The sequence below is a fragment of the Medicago sativa genome, chromosome 3, assembly GCF_051527215.1.
Source record: "Medicago sativa cultivar Bolivia chromosome 3, Bolivia_mono, whole genome shotgun sequence".
Classification (NCBI taxonomy): Eukaryota; Viridiplantae; Streptophyta; class Magnoliopsida; order Fabales; family Fabaceae; genus Medicago; species Medicago sativa.
The window spans coordinates 19922325-19929589 of NC_140751.1; positions in this window are offsets into that span (position 1 = coordinate 19922325).

Consider the following 7265-nt stretch of genomic DNA (forward strand, 5'->3'; position numbering starts at 1 on the left):
GTTTTTAAGTTCAAAGAATGAAAAGTAGTGCTGAATGAGAGGGGAGAGGGTCTCATCCAAGTATCACTAATGAGATAGGTTACACTTTGATTTCCTCTTTCAATTTTTGGAATTAAATGGTCGGTGGGTGATCAAAATTGTGATTATGGTCTTAACTTTCCATTGTCTTTTGTTGACAACAACTATCCATGGGTAAAAACAAGCAAATTGTCACTTTAGTCCATGACTTTGCATCTCGCTGTCACATAGGTCCCTGACTCAGGATTAAATACAAAGAAGTCTCTGACTGTGCATTTCCGTTATCACTTTAGTCCCTGACGTTAAATAATTCTGTTAAATGATGATGTGACACATATTTTACAATGACATGACATATGGTGTGTCACAGAGGCTAAAGTGAAAGTAGAAAATGATCACTTTAGTCCATGAACCAAAAATCACTAATGAGATAGGTTACACTTTGATTTCCTCTTTCAATTCTTGGAATTAAATAGTTGGTGGATGATCAATTGTGATTATGGACTTAACTTTCCATTGTCTTTTGTTTACAACAACTATCCATGGGTAAAAAAAGTGACAACAAGAGAGGTAATTAGAACTTAAATTTTCTAACGATCATTTTTTTAGAAGACTAATTTTAATTTTGGTTAATTTAATTATTTGATTATAAGAATCACAGTTAATATCTTAACATATGGTTACAGGAAAGTTCTTGTTGTACCGCTATAGCTGAAAAGTTTGTAACGTATTCACCAGAAATTTTGACTAGCAAACCCATCAGTAAACTTCTGGTACTTCTTCAACTTCTTACTAGCTCTCACTTTGGTCACCAACTACATTTTCATGGTTACGAACACTGTTGGAAAATTAGGTCTTAATAAAAAACAGATTTCACAAAACATGTTCAACGATTATGAATCAATAGCGGAAGCAAACAAAACATTGAACATGATTATGCTCGGATCTACGACATGTTTGATTTATCAAGGATATCAAGAATTAGGGTACTAGAAATACCTGGATAAAGCTTTCATGGCAGCTCTTTCAACAGCAACCAACAACAACGGTAAACAAAGAGAGAGGTGATCTAAAACAAACAAGAATGTTAGCGGCGGCTGATTTGGTTCTTCCTCAACCGGTACCTTTATGCCTCAAGTTCTCTTCAGATGGGGAGAAGAGAGAGTTTGCCGTGTACGGTGTATTGGGGACCGTAGCTTCTTTTATATTGGATGGCCATTAGGGTTTCCCATTATTCCGTTAATGGGCCATCCGGACATCCATTCATTGAGTCCATATCAACTAATTAAATATTTAATTAATTATCCAATTAGAAATCTAATAACCTTATTACTTAAATTGATCACTAATCAACTAAGGCTCACAATTGATAAATAGCTAATATAATTATTGTTACGATATTTGCCCACATAATGATATTGGAATATAATAAATAATAAAATATTCCAACAATCTCCCACTTGGGCTACATATCTTAATAATTATATCAGAATTCTTTAGGCGCGCAACTAAATGCTATTTATCTTTAGATTTCAACTTTACAATCTGGTCCACCTCATACATTAATAATGGGACCACCGCGGCTGTCGTCACTGACGTATAACGTGACGGAACCCCGACGACCACCATATCAATGCACTTGATGACATAGATCGATATGGATGAGTGGCATGGAAATTTCATGCAATGTGATCTCTAATCATGTCTATTTCCAACTGATCCAATTGAAAACTTTAGTGAGATCAAAACTGAAGTTTGCAAATTCAATATTTGCAAAAAATGATACAGAAATGGTTATAACAAATATAACCTCATGAACTTTATTTCTGCAGAAAATCATAACATAAAGTCTGTATCAATACCAAAACAAAAGTATAGAACATAAAGTAAAAGAGACTCCCACTAATCCAAGACATCCTTAATGACAACAACCATATGAAAGACCTTATGTGTCATGTCTTTGAATAACGGATCAGCTAGCATAAAGTTTGTCTCTACTTGTTCTATCATTCAACAACAATAATCTATAAGGTAATGAACCTTATAAACTTTGTTATCAAATAACTATACGACTGAATTATGTCACTATATAACTTGAGTGGTCTTTCAATGCCTTTAACGATATGCAACCAAGTGACATAAATACTTACAGTCATTTCTTGAGTTAGGATGTATGTCATATACTGACATCCAAAAGTCAGAGTCTGACACAAAAATGATCTCCAAATTGTCAGATCTCTGATGTGAGCATAAGCTCTCTTGTTCTCTTTAATAATCCTTAAGGTTGCTTTTCAACAATTCGAACTTTGAATTGCTCAAGTATCTGCCAAACAATCTGATTATATATGCTATTTCCAAATACATATAAATAAGATCATACATAAAAATCCTATAGACAAAGCGTAGGAAAATCCTTAATTTTCTGAATTTATAAATTTTCTAATGGGCAATATTTGAGACTGAAAGTCTCTCTCAGTGATTGTCACCTATAATTTATTATGTCAATTTATTTTCAGCTTTATTGATATAAACCTTTTGTGACATTTGAAGGATACTTTGAGAGTAATCTCTAAGTATCTAAAACTTAATACAAAAGAAGTGTCCCCAAGATCTTTCATGCTAAACTTTCATTAGAGATATTCTTGGTTTCACATAACTAATATATCAATGTTGACTAAAAAAAAATATAATTGACACATTAAACTTGAACTATAAATTTACTCCCACTGAGCTTAATAAAACCACAATTCTCCATAATGTTATCTCAAAACCAAATGAGACAATTACTTTATGAGAATTTGTGGTAACACTAAAGAGACAAATTTCTTAACTTATAAGTGGATTTCATGACTTTGCAAACCATCTATTTTGTATCAATTGACACAAAAGTTTGATTCAGTTGCATCATTAATGTCACCATTAAGAAACACTATATTGAAATCCATCTTGTGCAGCTCCAAAATTATAGTAAGCAAACTAGTATCACGATTGTCCTAATAGAGTCATTCAATTAAACTAAATAGAATTTCTCTTTTCAGTCAATTCTTAATAACACTAGAATCCCTAGTTCTTGAGGGTTTTGAGTTTGATCTATATGAAATAGTTTCTTAACTTGATTGAGAGGAAGAACAATAATGTCCTCATGAGGATCCAAATATACTATAATAATAATATTAACTATATGAATTAATTTAGAACTAATTCTTCCTCATTTAATTTTGTTCTATTACCATACATCTCCCCCAAACTCAATATCCTCAAGAAAACTTAACAATTTATGTCTCAAAATTTTCTTAATTTGTGGGACGAAAACTTAAAGTATTTAAAACCTTAAACAATATAGAATGTCACAAGTCATAACTGAATTGCCTCTAATAATTGAACTTAAAAGACACATTGAATCATCATAAAATAAAAAAATAAAAATATATTGATTCATTCAAAGAGAAATTAAGACAAAAAATCAATCCAAGTAATGATTCACAAAATTGTCTTTTAAATACAAAAAATAATCCATTAATGACAATCCAAAAATATTTCAAAATATGAATAAAGCAATCTTTATCGACTTTGTCCATTCTAAACTGATATATCTTTCAACATCATTGGACATAAGTTAGTCAAGACTACTTTCCTTTATTTGCCCTTGTCTTTTGAGGTATTTTCCGATTGAGCACTATTTTATTTTCTCTTGCTTCAATTTTTTCTTATTTGCACACTTTATGAATTGATCATTTAAATGATCATTTCTAACTGGAACAGTTATAAACTTAATTGTGCAAAGAGAATACTAAATACTGAATTTTCGAACAAGTCATATGATAGTCGAAATTACTGAATTTTCGAACAAGTCATATGATAGTCGAAATTATAGTGTCTTAGCAAGATTAAATGGTTACATAATGTGCTCCTAACATTTTATTTGCCTAATAACCTTAGTGAAATACCCACTCTCCAATGAGAGCTTGTCTTTCTCTATATTGCTTTAAAAGCACTTTAAGCAAAGAAAATACGACAACAAATTTGTCATCTTAAATAACACCTCTAATAAATATGATATTTTAGCTTTATGATCTCACGTGACCTATGAGATTTGGTGTATACGCACTTGTCAAACTTAATTCTCACATTAGTTGCTGAATTTGTGAGAGAATGTGAGTTTCACCAACCTTATTTAAGGTCTAGATCCTAGAACAATGTTAATGTTCTTCTTTAAATCCTATATCAGAATTTAACTTAAATTATCAGATACATAAACTATATTAGTTTAAAGAGAACAAGAGTAGCAAAATGTACTCATCAAAATACCTAGTGCATCATCAATATCAAGTCTTTAAACGATAATATCAATTGCTAGCGGTATTTTACAGCATTGATCAAACAATGACAATTTACTTTAACAAAGAATAAATTCTTATAATTGTCATATGTTTATCATAATATATGTGAATGTAAACTCTTAAATTTTTAAATAAGTTTACACTAACACAACATCATCACACATGTCATCAAAATATTAAAGAAATGTGCTTCTTTGTTTGTAAATAAAAGACCTTAACAAGATACCAAGCGCACCATTAAAACACAATCTTTGGATTGCTAAGAATTAACTGCAAGCGGTACTCTCAATGTAATGATCAAACATTGGTGATAAGTCCTGTCAAATAATAGTCACCTTTGGGCGTCCTATTATCCACATGGGTAATTACGTTATAATCACCACATATTTACCATCACAGGTATGTAACTATCCGGCCAAGTTGTGCCTTCCTTGGGGCCGACGTCAACTCGCATGAATAATTACACACCACATCTTTTGTAAGCTTAATTAAAATCAATTTACACAACAGAGGTTACTTGGGCAACATTATTGTTTCAACTGACTCAACTAATTTTACTAGACAATTTTAATATATATTAAACGGGGTGATAAATCCTGTCAAATAATAGTCACCTTCGGGTATCATATTATTCACATGGAAAATTACTTTATAATCACCACACATTTACTATCATATGTATGCAACTATCCGGTCAAGTTATGCCTTCCTTGGGGCCGACGACAACTCACATGGATAATTTCATACTACGTCTTTTGTAAGTTCAGTTGAATCAAATCTACGCAACAGAGGTTACTTTGGCAACATGTTGTTTCAACCAAAACAACCGCAATTACTAGACATTTCACAGTAAATTAAATGGGAATGGTCTTAAATTTACAAGGCACTACTGACATAATGTAGGCCGAATTAGTTCTTTATGTCGTTGTGTAACTATTAGGCCACTCAACAACCCTTAAGTGTGAAAACAAATTCACAAGAATTCTAAAGAAGATGCAAGTCAAAATCCACACCAATGTGTGTATGACAATACATTTATAGATATCGTATAAAAGCAACAACAAGAACCATAGCATGAAATATATCCAAAATGCATGATTAAAAAAAATATTATTGTAGAAAACTTGATAACAATAAACTCAAATATGATAATCATGCTATAACCAAATATTCAATTTAAAGCCAAATAAAATTCGAAACTTCGCATGATCAAAAAATATTATTGTAGAAAACTTAGTAGCAATAAACTCAAATATGGTAATCATGCTGTAAACCAAATATTTAATTTCAAATCAAAAGAAAATTGAATGTACCAAAATATATTCATGCCACAGTTGATTCACATATACACTTGATGATTCTTTAAATGAAGTAACAAATAATTCTAGAACCAATTATTTTCAAACTTAAAGAAAACAAATCTCTATATGCTTAAAAATTAAACAAACAACTCTAGACTCCATATTTCCCAAAGTTAGAAGAATCAAATCTTTAAATCATGCACTGCAAAATTCTTTCATGATATTTTGAGATGTGTTGTTAAACACTAGACATCAAATTTCTATAAATAATATACGATAACAAAATATATATTAATTCTTTAACTGTCTATTTGTCAAAATGATATTGAAGTACAAAATTTGTGAATTAATTTCAATTTCAAAACAAATCAAAAAACTGAATACTTATTTGTTAGCCACACATTTGTATTTGTTGTTACTAAAGAAGTATAACAATACAACAACCTGTATAAATAAGTTAAACCTATATATTTGATTTGAAAGGCACTCGAATGAAATTTAAATTCAATCCATATCTAAATCTTTATGCAGTGTTTTCAGTTTAATCAAAACTAAAGATTTCAACAAAATGAAAATTATCGGTGCCAAGATTATCACATGTACACAAGCACAAAACCGAGAAGCACCTGGATTAGAAAACTGAAATATTGTCGCCTTTGAATTTTCTGTCACTCAATTGTTGTTAAATTTCAACAAAACAATAAATACATGTCAAAAGATACACACCAACACAAAACCGTATCGTGAAATTACCCGATCCCAAATTAATGCTCATATCATTATTTTCAAATATTCTTCTCAAGAAGGCAAAGCAATAAAGAATTTATCATGCTTTCAAGTGAGCTATATAAGGAACACCAAATTCAATTTGTACAAAGATTTCCAAAAGAGAAACATGTTGTATATTCGAAATAGTTTAGGCACAAATCGAAACCATCTGAACGAAAATTACTCGATGGAGCATAAAGTGATTTAAACTGATATAACATGAAAATCGAGCTTGCACCCATAATGCGGATTCAAAATAAAAAAAAATAAAGAATCAATAAAATAGTAGATTTCACCGGCAAGAAGAAATCAAAACCCAAACCTTGTATCAAACTTTAATGGTCATATATACACGCAACATAATTTTACCGGAGACAAGAATTATCAAATTATGCATGGTAAGGAAAATAATAAATCCTCACGTGCAATAGATTGCACAATATCATCATATATGTGCAGCGAACAGATTAAAAGAAAATACTCCTAAATTATATAATTCAGGGTTCATACGATAGAAACAAATTGAGGAACTTAACAAATCCCAATTAAATCAAACATGAAGACCGCTCAGATACCACTTGTTGGAAAATTAGGTCTTAATAAAAAACAGATTTCACAAAACATGTTCAACGATTATGAATCAATAGCGGAAGCAAACAAAACATTGAACATGATTATGCTCGGATCTACGACATGTTTGATTTATCAAGGATATCAAGAATTAGGGTACTAGAAATACCTGGATAAAGCTTTCATGGCAGCTCTTTCAACAGCAACCAACAACATCGGTAAACAAAGAGAGAGGTGATCTAAAACAAACAAGAATGTTAGCGGCGGC